General features: G+C 43.5%; 1 protein-coding gene across 1 annotated transcript in view; it reads right to left on the reverse strand.

Moving 5' to 3' along the window:
* The window catches only part of RALGAPA2 (Ral GTPase activating protein catalytic subunit alpha 2), a 225,136-nt gene that overhangs the window by 57,248 nt on the left and 154,695 nt on the right, over nt 1-13,193 (reverse strand). The gene's annotated exons all lie outside the window — the stretch shown is intronic.

A 13,193-nucleotide genomic window follows, 5' to 3' on the forward strand; every position in this document is an offset into this window, starting at 1 on the left:
CATTGTCCTTTTTGGAGATTTGAATAATAGAAAGTCTTACTTTCAAATATCTTGCTTATAATCCCAGAGTAGGCTAAATGTTCTGCGGATGCTGTTTATGGCATTACGTTCCTTTCAAAATAGGGCTGATCATTAGTAAACTGAAATTTGATTAATGTTGGGTTAAGAGGTTCTGATGTCCCGCTGCAATGTGCTATTTCAGTCTGTGGGCACTGGAAGGCCGTGTCCTTGGGAAACGTGTTCCTTCCCCTTTTCAGAATGGGAAGATGAATTTAAAACCCTGATTTTTAGAAAAGAGAATTCGGTTTTATTTTACGTTTGTAAAGTGGAATTCCATTTTTTTTCTCACTCTTTCTTGTTTGTTTTCTTACTCTGAAGCTTGGAGCCAATGAATTAACTATTTGAGGGAGAACAAAATAAACTAGAAATAAAAGCCATCCCCCCAAAATGCCAAGGGTGAGCCCTGCCTGGTCACGGCAGTGTAACCTGGCACCTGGCACAGATAAATGGCTCGGGCACTCTCAGCTCTCACTAGGCCCAAGTACAGAATTTTGAGAATATGAACATCTCCGAAAACAAAGCACCTGTCGGATACAAATGTCAAAGCCCGTGAAAGCGACCATAGATAATATCCGAAAGGAAGATTTAAAATTAATGCAACTTTCTGCTTTAAAGTTAAGAATGGGGCTTTCTCTTTCGTTGTGTTAGGGCTCTCAGCGGCCTGCAGAGCCAGGGTCTCTTCCCCGCTCCCCGCAGGGGCTTCCAGCTTGTTTGCCTGCTGCCCACGAGCCGGGGGATCGGAGGGGGCTCCCGTGGACGCCTCGCCATTTCCAGATAACCACCTGAATGCTAAAGCAGCACTGTCACTTACGGAATGACCTTTCGCTCTCCGGACACGCGGCCATTAATAAACGTTAGCTGCGCGCCGACCCGGCAGCACTGTGAGGAAAGGCAGGCGGGCCAGCACGGTCCCTCCCGCGCGCTTCCGACGGCCGCCGTTTCCGCTTTCCTAACAGCTTTCCGCCGGCAATGCGTGTTTGGGAACAGCGGAATTTGTGTCATCATGACCAAACGATTACGGTGCAGACCCGAGATTCTTCTGGGGCCCAGCGGGCTTCCCGTCCCTATGGAAACGAAGCCTCGGATATTGTCCTCCACTCAGCTGGAGGAGAGCCGACGCGGCTTTTGTGCCGGGTGAGATTTCTTCCCCAGCCTTCCCCAATCAGGCCCTAGAGCTTCCTCCCGACCGGGTCCTAATTGAGATGCAAATTAATCTCTCTGGCTGATTACACTTCTCTTAAAGCTACTGACAAATGCAGCTGTAACCAGAGTTTGCGGACTTTCCAACAAGTGACTTCAGCTGTCAGTATCTGCATGGCAGCCCAGGCCCAGCCTGCTCCAGGTCTCAGGCATGTGGAGAGCTTCCTGCAGGCACTGCAGGCGTTTTATTTACATGTTTACAATTTACATACAATTAAGAATTTAAAAACCCTACCACTAGTTCCTAGGATTCAGAAACAGACTCTGACATCAACTTCATTTAAGGCCCTTCCAGATACTCCTTTCTTCCCCTGAACTGGTCACTCGCCTCCCTAGAGGCAGTGGCTTTAATGGCCACATTAGGTTTCCTGCCCACTTCCAAGTTTTCTGGCCTTAACACTGCTTGAATTCAATTTCTCTTTCAAAAACTAAATAAATGTATTGCTCCAAGGAAATAAGATTATTGAAGGCCTTCACTTACTTTTCATGGTTCTCAATAAGGTTCCATTAATTTCAAAATCGAATGTCAAGTCACCATTCTAATTGTCTAGATTTTCACATAAAGATTCTTCAGTGACTTTTTGGGGTAGTGATAGGATTATTTAGAATGCACTAGAAAAGAAATGTGCATAAAACACTATATTGTTCAATATAAAGAAAAATACACACAGAACCTGATTTTCAGTAAAAAAAGTGACCATTTTTTTTCTTTTGAATACTACTATCTAATATGCATTTTTGCCAGTGTAGTTCACCCAGGAAGACTGAGCACCTCCTATGTACAAAGTGCTATTCTAAGTGTTAGAGAGCCAGTAGTAAACTAAACATTCAAAATAAAGTTGAAAGGACTTAAAAAACATATCTACATATCCATACATACTTATTCTATTTGTAGAGCTTTATTTATTGCATGATTAAGGTTTTCAATTTTGAAAAATGCAATTTTATAAAATGATTTGCTTTTGCCTAATTGTTTTCCAACACCCCCCCCCCTTTTTTTTTTTAACTAAATTCTCTCTCTGTCCCTTTCTGCTCCTGCACACACACACACACACACACACACAATGCACTAGCAGATATGTGAGAGGGATATCAACAGAATGGACACAGCATCCTGGGAGGGCAGCTCACAGTACGACTGGAGAGAGGAGAGAGGCAGGCCCATCAAGCAAGGAGAGCTTTCGAAGGCTGCATGGCTGTCAGAGGGTGAGGGATCTGTCACAGGAGAGACCCAAGGGGGCCTGTGGGTTGAGAGCAGCAGAGTGGCCAAGAGGAAAATCACAAGGGGAGTCACCATACCCAAAGGCTCCGCCGTGGGGAGAAGACACCCCTGCAGAGGGCTGGCGATGAGGGGTGACCCACTACCACAGATGGGAGAGGGAAGAGGAAGGCCGGCGGTTACTGATACTCCCCCTAAGCACAATGTCAGCCTGTTTTCTGCGGACAGCTCAATTTACACCTACTTTTCCTGAGGGAAGGGCAGCCGACAGCCTTTAACACCTGATGGTAAAAAGCAAATACTTCCTGAGACCTAACTCCACAGTTGGGTGGTCCCAGTTTTCACAAGAGGTTTAAAACTCCGATGCGTACAGGGGCCACGCTGGTAAGGGGATAATGACTGCAGTAATACTGCTGGGCTCTCACCAGGGACCAGGCGCTGCTTTCCCTGCTTGGCTCACTAGCCCTCTCGCCAACCTTCAGAGGGAGGCCACCTGGGGGGCTGGGGAGACATGCGGATGGGCTGGGCTGTGGTGAACAAGAGAGCACACAGCCTGTAAGGAGGCCGACTGCTGCCAGCAGGAAAGGAGGCCCTGGCGGGGTCAAAGGTTTTGACTCTTCAAGAAGTCAGGAATCTAGATTTTTTTAAAATACAAAACCTCCCAAGTTTTCATTGTGGCCGACAAGCTCAATTTTTATGAGTAATGCTGACTGCAGTTCAAACAAATCCCATCTGGGGGCTGGACTGGGCCAGCAGGGTTTGCAGGCCCTGGGTTTTGAACGTTTGCTCTGACAGTGAGCTGACAGCTGCTTCCCGGTTTCCTCTGCTCATTGGTCCCAGTTCTGCAGCCTCAGCTCCCGAAACAATCCCTTGGTTTTAACGACTCCCTGAGACCTAAGGTGCAGTGGTCATAGTTCCTGCGGACTTGCTCCCGGTTGGTCGACTAGGTCTCTCTCACAGCGAGGCCCAGAGTGGCCGCGCCCCGTGCAACGTGACCAGAACCTGGGCGAGTGTGGGGATGAAGCCTTTGCTCCTGTGACCCGTGACCCACACCTCATGGTCCTCATGCCGTGGTCCAGACAGTGCAGTGCGCTCGGCTGCCACATCACCGTCATCTCGTCTCCGCCCTGTGCTCAGCCCAAATCCCCAAACGTTGCCCACAGTGAAGGCTGTCACATACACCGGCCTCACCCTGTACTCACAGCCGACGGCCCAAACCCATGTCAGGAGTTACAGTCTACCCTTCTCAACCTCACTGTGGCCTTGGGCCTGGCAGTCCCATCGGTTGAGAGTCCCGATTTCTGATTTTGCCTGTATGAAATTAGTTAACCCTCTCGGCTCCCTTACAAATACTATTTTGAGAAACACATATTCTAGATCTTTGTGAAAGTTGTTGTTGATAAAAAAGTTGTTGGATGGCCCAGCCAGGCGTGGCTCAGTGGTTGAGCTTCGACCTAGGATCCAGGAGATCCTGGTTCGATTCCGGGTCAGGACACATGCCCGGGTTGCGGGCTCGATCCCCCGTAGGGGGAGTCCAGGAGGCAGCCGATCAATGACGACTCTCTCATCATTGATGTTTGTATCTCTCTCCCTCCCTCTCCCTTCCTCTCTCTGAAATCAATAAAGATATTAAAAAAAAAAAAAAGTTGTTGGATGGAAGAGGGGTTGGGCAGAGCTATGGTACACACACTGTACCAGAGACACAGGGCCCCAGTCAACTGGTGATCCATGAATTAATGCACTGTAGGTCTGGCCACAGTGACGTCACCCAGCTCCCATGGGCCGGTATTTCTCTCTCCTATCTGCCTGATGATTATGACACTTTATCTGGCGTTTTACTGAAAATAAGATTTATATTTATAGCCTTCTCTGATCTCTGAGAATAGTAATCTTGTCAAACAATGAGTGTGTTTGGGATATTTTGTGAACGAATTCTCTTCTGAAGGATCGCAAGCCATTTAACAATCTAGTCTAACAATTTTACAAGGAATCCAAGCAACATCCCCAAATTCATCCTCTAATCCTTTGAAACGAGGAAAATATTGTCCCGTTTTTGGTTCTGGGTGTATCCTGTTTAGACATGATTTCTAAAAACAAAACAAAGTTCTTGTGGTCCTGAGAAGACTATTATAAATTTGTTCTAAAACCGGACATGTGTGGCCTTGAAGACTGGTTACTTGCAGGGGGACAATTCTTTTTTTGTTCTTAACATATTCTCAGTGACTTGAATCTCGATTCCTAAATAAGACATTTCCTGTCCCTTCTCCTGGGGAGAAGATGAAGGACAGGTGGGATATGGGTTAGGAATGGCGGGTCTGTCCGCACAGGGCGGAGCCCCTCTTTTCATCGTGACACACGTAGTTTGTAGTTTAAATACAAACCCATCAGAGCAACGACACTGGCTGCTCTTCATGGCTCCCTTGTTCTTTCTCAGAGAAATGGTTTTAATTTTATAATTAAAAAAAAAAATCTCTCATTTCTTATTCCCTTTACAACCACAACCAATATATGGGAATACATCATTTTTACCTCTGAACCCGACTTTTTGAAATGTGCTTCCCAATGGCATGGTACAGGTCTACCTGCATTTTCCTCCCATCCTTATTCAAACTCTGGTACAAACTCATTACTCTATGCAACATTCCAGGTCACAAATCCAATCTTTTAAATTGCTCAGGAATGGATCCCAAACAGTGGTTCCCTCATTTGCTTCCTCTGTCTTCTGAGAGATGAGACTGTTTGCTAGCCAAGAATTTATCAAATGCTGATGCCTTCAGTGGAATATGCCTTGGAGCCGGTACCGAGTGGGGTAAATCCCTATTACAGCTCCACTCGGCCGCGGGGCCCACCCGGGCACGGCCTCCGGGCGGGGTTCCACTCCACGCTGGCTCCCTCTCCAGCACAGACCCTTCCCCGGCATTTTCCGTTCTCAGTCTCTACAACCCCCCTTCTGTCCGGTGCTGCTGCCTGAAACGTGTCTGCCTCTTCCCGGGAAGTAATTCAGTTCTAGGCCCCATTATACCCAATTCTCTAGGCAAAGACTGGAGGCTGCTGGAGCGGCACGTGGAAGACTCCAGGAGCCTGCGTCCTGCAGGACCACCCTGCTGAGGGTGAAGCTTCATTCGCTCCTTGCTTTTCTGAGACACTGTTCTCTCCCTTTCCTCCCCCTCCTCTCGGCACCTCCTCCTACCAAGCCTGCTCTTCCAATGCGATGCTCCAGAAAGTCCTGTCCCTGACTCTCCTCCTCGCCCTCCGCGCCGCACAACCCTGGCCGGTCCCACGCTGAATGTCTCCCTGCCACTGCCTGCGGTCAGGCCCTCTCTTCCTCCTGGAACTCCTTCCGCTGCCCCCGCAATGCCCTCGTCCCCTCGGTCCTGTGCGTGCGAGTGTGCGTGCGTGTCTTCCACACTCTGCTGTATGAAGCATCTATGGCTTTCAAATGTAACGTAACCTTCTAGAGCTTAGTGTATGAGCAACTATCGTCCCCTCATGTGGAATATTTTATTCGTGTTTCTATTCCTAGTGGCCAGGACAATGCCTGGCACATGGCAGGGACAGAGTAAGTGCTGGCAAATGCACTGATGGTTCTGCATGGCACAAGACATGGTACCACCTGCCTCATTTTCATACTTTCCTTAAGCATGTGGACACAAATGGAGGAAATGAAAGGTCTTCTCAGAAAAAAGAACAAAGATCCCACTGGACAGGAAAGAGGAGAGTAGGGCCATTTTTGAGGGTGTGTAAATTGTGAACAAAACTTAGCACTATTAAGAAGTCACAAGCCTAAGAGAGCAGCTCTGGTATCATCAAACATGTTCTAGCTGCAATGAAAGGGAATTTCACACGTGCAAGGAGGTGCTTTTCCTCAGGTAGCCAGTTCTCTCAGTCAAATGCTGATGGTTCCAGGGAGAAGAGGTGGCAAGTGCCACTGACTATTGCTCTGCTGAAGTGGATGTTTACCTTAAAGAGCCGCCACCTGCCTGATTCGGGGTGAACTCAGCGCAACCCTTCCCCTGAAGCTGTCTGAGGGGGGAATGGAGGCTCTGTTGCAAATGCTTTTGGAGATTTCCATCTGCTGACCACGGTTTGATTTTGGAATCTTTCATTGGCTTGTGAACCGTAAGCATGACATGTGGCAAGCTTCTCGTTTACAACACTCTAGGTCCTCTGATTACCCACAAGGGATGGAGAAGGCAGATGGCAGGTGAGGTGGCCCTCATCACTCAGGAGAGCAGCGGCCACAGGACGAAGGCTCCACTTGACAGATCTGATTAAGCCCCCCGAGGAAGTTACCAGAAAACCCCGAGGGGTCAGGCAGAAACATTACTGAGGGTACCCTCCAAAAACATCTCTACTGCGTTAACATTTTTTGATCATGTAAGTCAATGGTATTTTGCAGTTTCCTATGAGCCTTCGCCACATAGTTCCAATATTTTGATCAATTAGCCAAGGGTACCCCAAATAAGAACTCCTTTGACAGAGGTTCTAAACTGGATTTACTGCTCAAAAAGATCCTAAGATTTTTTTGTTTTTATAAAAGGCAAATTCATTCCAACAATCGTAATGTTGCAAAAATCGTAAGTTGAACCATCCTAAGTTGGGGATCATCAGTGTTAGCCACCAATTTACCCTGAAAATAACACGGGAGGAAAGGGACATACAGGCTGAACCCATAGTTCCTTTTCCTGCCAGGTGTCCTTACTCATCAGTAAACTGAAAGTAGAGATTTGGTACAAATATGTACCAAATAAAAATAAAAAGTTAGTTTTGTGCAGTGTTTCCATGGTTCTGGTAAGAACAAAATATACCGATGGGTGAGTTATGGAATACAAACTGTAATTTTGGTGATTCCATATGAGTTAAATGTTTTTACATTTACATATTAAACTGGCATTGCACAATACACAGAATGATAAAATTAATGCTAATAATTTGAATTTTAAATATTTTTTTAACTTAGAATGACATTAAACAATAAATAAAAAATACCAGGACAAGATGAGAGAAAAGCTGCAGAATGGAAAAAGCTTTACATTTTAGCATCTTTAGATATACTTTCCCCTGCTTTTCGATTAAGGGTCCCCCAGTTTCATTTTGCATTGGGAACCACAGGTTACATAACCGGACCTGGTTTTAGGAATGTCCAAACTATTGCCGACTTCTCAGCCCTTAGGGGGCTTGCAGGGGCTTGGGCTGGTGGCCCCTACACTTCCTCTCCACCTGTGGCCTTGACTCAGGCAGCCTTGATGCTGTACTAAGATTAGGGATGGCAGGGCAGGCCATGAGGTTAAAGGGCTATGAAAGCTCGGCTTCCTCGGGTACCACCCAGAAAACCACCTCTGCTGGAAGCTTGCTCTTACATATATCACAGGCACCACAATGGACTTGACTGTGCAAAAAATCCTTTAAAAAATCCAAGTTTACCACTCGAAAACACTCTGAGTCCTCGTACTTGCTAAGTGTCCTCTGCCTAGAATGCTGCCCTGCTCCCTGGGGTTGGCTTCGCCGTCATCCCTCCAATCTTAGCCTCTACACTCTCTCTGATGAGGACTTTCCCCCATTTTCACACACACACCCCCTTTAGTTGTCTGTCTTCTCTATGAAGCACAGGGCAAGAACTTCATCTGCTTTGGTCTCCACGTACCCTACGCCCCTAGCAGTGGGATTGCTATTTCGGGAGTCCACACTGACTATTTGGTAAATGAATACATATAAGGAGATACCCATGATGAGGATGTGTTAGGTTATTCAGTGTTTTTCAAAATTCAAATCTAAGACTTATCTCAATGAAGCAGCAAATTCCAGACATCGGCTGTAGCACAAAGTAGTTTAGACTTTTGCCAAAGAATGTGAGGATCAGGATGCTTGAACAAAAGTATAAGGGGGCAAATTAATTATTAATAGCCTGGGCAAATATCTATAAGTATTTAAATAAATAAAAATTTTAACTAGTAATTTTTTAAAGAACAAATGCTCCCAATATAAGAGCACCTAAATATATAAAAAATTTCTTGGTGGACTTTAAGGGGGAGATCGACAGCAACACAATCATAGTGGGGGGACTTTAACACCCCACTGTCAGCACTGGACAAATCATCAAGACAAAAAATCAACAGGGAAACACAGACCTCAAATGACTCACTAGGCCTAATGGATTTAATTGACATTTACAGAACATTTCATCCCAAAGCAGCAGAATACACATTCTTCTCAAGTGCACATGGGTCATTCTCAAAAACAGATCACATGGTAGGGCACAAGGCAAGTGTCTACAAATACAAGAAGACTGAAATCATATCAAGCATCTTCTTGGATCACAATGCCATGAAACTGGAAATCAATCACTAGAAAAAAACTCAAAAATATTCAAACACATGGAGGCTAAATAGCATTGTATTAAACAATGAATGGGTTACCAATGAGATCAAGGAAGAAATCAAACACTTCATGGAAAGAAATTAAAATGAACAGACAAAAACCCAAAATCTATGGCGCACGGCAAAAACAGTCCTGGGGGGAAAATTCATAGCATTACAGGCCTATCTCAAGAAACAAGAAAAAGCTCTAATGAACTATCTAACACAACTAAAAGAACTAGAACAAGAACAGCAAGAAAAACCCCAAGGGAGTAGAAGGAAGGAAATAATGAAGATCAGAGCAGAAATTAATGAAATAGAGACTAAAAAAAACAATACAAAAAAAATCAATGAAACCAAGGGCCGGTTCTTTGAAAAGATAAATAAGATTGATGCACCTTTAGCCAGACTCACTAAGAACAAAGAGAGAGGATCCAAATAAATAAAACCAGAAATGAAAGAGGTGATATAACCACCGACCCAACAGAAATACAAAGGATTGTAAGAAAATACTATAAGCAACAATATGCCAACAAACTGGATAACATGGGTGAAATGAACAAATTCCTAGAAGCATACAACTTTCCAAAGCTGAATCAAGAAGAGGCAGAAAACCTAAATAGGCTGATAACAACTAATGAAATTGAAGCAATAATCAAAGAACTCCCAGCAAACAAAAGTCCTGGACCAGATGGATTTACAGGCAAGTTTTACCAAACATTCAAAGAAGAATTAACACCTATTTTATTCAAACTATTCCAGAAAATTCAAGAGGAGGGATGCATCATCCTAATCCCAAAACCAGATAAAGACATTACAAAGAAAGGAAATTCCAGGCCAATATCCCTGATGAACATAGATGCTAAAATCCTCACTAAAATACTAGCAAACCGGATCTAGCAATACATTAAAAAGATCATACACCACAACCAAGTGGGATTTATTCTGGGGATGCAAGGCTGGTACAACATCTGCAAATCAATAAATGTGATACATCATGTAAACAAAATGAAGGACAAATTCACATGATCATATCAATAGATGCAGAAAAAGCATTCAACAAAATTTTTTTCCAGCACCCATTTCTGATAAAAACTTGGGTAAGTGGGAATAGAAGGATCATACCTCAACATAATAAAGGCGATATATGACAAACCCAAAGCCAATATCATACTCAATGGTCAAAAACTAAAACCATTTCCCTTAAAAACAGGAACAAGATAGGGATGTCCACTTTTACCACTCTTATTCAACACAGTACTAGAAGTCCTTGCCATAGCCATCAGATAGGAAGAAAACATAAAAGGTACCCAAATGGGAAAGTTTTACTGTCATTACTTGCAGATGACATGATATTGTACATACAAAACCCTAAAGACTCCATCAAAGTACTACTAGATTTGCTAAACGAATTTGGCAAGGTAGCTGGACACAAAACCAACATCCGGAAATCAATGGCATTCTTATACACCAACAATGAACTTTCAGAAAGAGAAACTAAAAAAACAATACCATTTACCATTGCAACTGAAAAAATAAAGATACCTAGGAATAAACTTAACCAAAGATGTAAAAGACCTGGACAATGAAAAAAGAAATAGAGGAAGATATAAACAAGTGGAAGAATATACCATGCTCATAGATTGGAAAAATTAATATCATTAAAATGTACATACTACTCAAAGCAATTTATAAATTCAATGCAATTCCTATTAAAATACCAACAGCATATTTCACAGATCTAAAACAAACATTTCAAAAATTTATATGGAACCAAAAAAGACCCCGAATAGCTGCAGCCATCTTGAGAAAAAAGAACAGAGTGGGAGGGATCCCTTTACCAGACATCAAACTGTACAACAAAGCCATTGTAATCAAAATGGCCTGATATTGGTACAACAACAGACATATAGATCAATGGAACAGAACAGAGACCCCAGCAATAGCCCCACGCCATTATGGTCAGTTAGTATTTGACAAAGGAGGCAAGAGCATCCAATGGAGTAAGGACAGTCTCTTCAATAAGTGGTGCTGGGAAAACTGGACAGATACATGTCAAAAAATGAAACTAGACCACCAACTTTCACCATACGCAAAAATAAACTCAAAATGGATAAAAGACATAAATGTAAGTCGCGAAACCATAAAAATCCTGGAAGAAAACATAGGCAGTAAAGTCGCAGACATCCCATGTAGTGGACTTTTCACTGACCCATCTCCTAGGGCAAGAGAAACAAAAGAAAAAATAAACATATGGGACTACATCAAACTAAAAAGCTTCTGCACAGCAAAAGAAAACAACCTCAAAATACAAAGGAACCCCATGGTCTGGGAAAACATATTTGCCAAGGATATATCTGATAAGGGGCTAATTTCCAAAGTGTACAAAGAACTCACAGCACTCAGCAAGAGGAAGACAAACAACCCAGTTAAGAAATGGGCAAAGGACCTGAATAGACACTTCTCCAAAGAGGACACACAGGTGGCCAAGAGACATATGAGAAAATGCTCAACATCACTAATCATCAGAGAGATGCAAATTAAAACCACAATGAGGTATCACCTCACACCTGTCAGAATGGCTCCATCAACAAATCAACAAACGACTCCTGCTGGTGAGGGTGTGGCGAAAGGGGAGCCCTAGTATACTGCTGGTGGGAATGCAGACTGGTGCAGCCACTATGGAAAACAGTATGGAAGTTCCTCAAAAAATTAAAAATGGAGCTGCCTTTTGACCCAGTGAGCCCACTTCTAGGAATATATCCTAGGAATCCTGAAACACTGATCAGAAAGAATACACACACCCCTATGTTCACAGCAGCGCAATTCACAATAGCTAAGATCTGGAAACAGCCCAAGCGCGCATCAGTAGGTGAGTGGATCAAAAAGCTGTGGGACATTTACACCATGGGATACTATGCAGCGGTAAAGAAGGAGGATCTCGTACCCTTTGGGACAGCATGGATGGACCTGGAGAATATTATGCTAAGTGAAATAAGCCAGGCAGAGAAAGACAAACATCACATGATCTCACTTATACGTGGAATCTAAAGAACTTAATAAACTGATGAACAGAATAGACTCAATGACATGGAAGCATGGATCAGACTGATGAATGTCAGAGGGATGGAGGAGAGCAGGTGGGTGGAGGGGGAGAGATTAACCAAAGAATTCATACGCATATATGCACAACCCAAGGACATGGACAATGGTGGAGAGAGGGACTGGGGAGGGGGGTGGGACGGGGTGGAATGGGTCATTGGGGAGAAAAAGGGACATCTGTAATATTTTAATCAAAAATTAACAAAAAAATAAATAAAGAACAAAAATACAAAAAAATCTCTTTCCCCCCCTACTTTACTGCTTACGGTATCTTTGGCTTCTGGCCTGATTATTAGGCCCTTTGCAGGCAGAAATTAAAGAACAGAGTAGTTAAGTGATTGCAAAGTTTTCCCCACTGACTACATCTCTATAAAAAATTATATAAATATTATTTCTTGTTTTAAATAATTTATTTGAATAGCACCAATGAAATCTCAAGTTCTAAGAAAAAAAGAAAAATATTTAAAATTTTTATAAAAATCAACTTAATAGGTTTTGTTCCTTTCTCTTTCCTAATTTCTATACTAAGTTGTCCTCTGGATGTCAGCCTGGCTATTTTATGAGTTATTTTAGAAAACAGCACTTACTAGCTCACATTAGCATCGACAGTCCTACCTGGCATCCACATCAGTCAAATGTAATTGCCTGAAAAGTGTTTAAAGTGATGCTGAATCCTATTTGAACTTTTAAAAATATTGTTTTCCCCAAACCTGATTATTCTGATGTCAAGTAATTCCTATTCGAGAAAGCAATGTTCAACAAAATAATAAAGCATGTATTCTATAATAAGAAGTCAGACAGGCGGAGAAGGTGGCGTGACAAAAATCACGATGGACTTATATGAAACGGAATTTTTGTTTGCAAATGATTTTTTCTCTTGCCTTCTTTCAACGTGCTTGACAGATGAGTGTCCCACTCACCCTAGCTGACGTGCAAACTGACAAGCCAATTGCTGAGTAGGTCTTTCTCATTTCTGCCAAGACCTCTCTTCAACAGCATGTGAAATAAAAAGTCCATGCTGAAGGCAGAATCAACACCGGCCATAGATTAAGTCTAGATAGAGTGCTGTAGAAATCACTGCAGAGAATGCCACCTCCGAAACGCGCACCACCGGCTGGACAAAGCATCGGGGAGCACGCTGGAGGGGATAATGCTGCCCTGGCCCCTGGGGAGGGACCAGATGGGGTCTAATAGCTCTTTTCTACTACTAATTTCTATGGTAATTCCAGGTTGCCACATGGCATATGTATTTTTTT

Source organism: Miniopterus natalensis, chromosome 7 (genome assembly GCF_054644295.1).
Source record: "Miniopterus natalensis isolate mMinNat1 chromosome 7, mMinNat1.hap1, whole genome shotgun sequence".
Lineage (NCBI taxonomy): Eukaryota > Metazoa > Chordata > Mammalia > Chiroptera > Miniopteridae > Miniopterus > Miniopterus natalensis.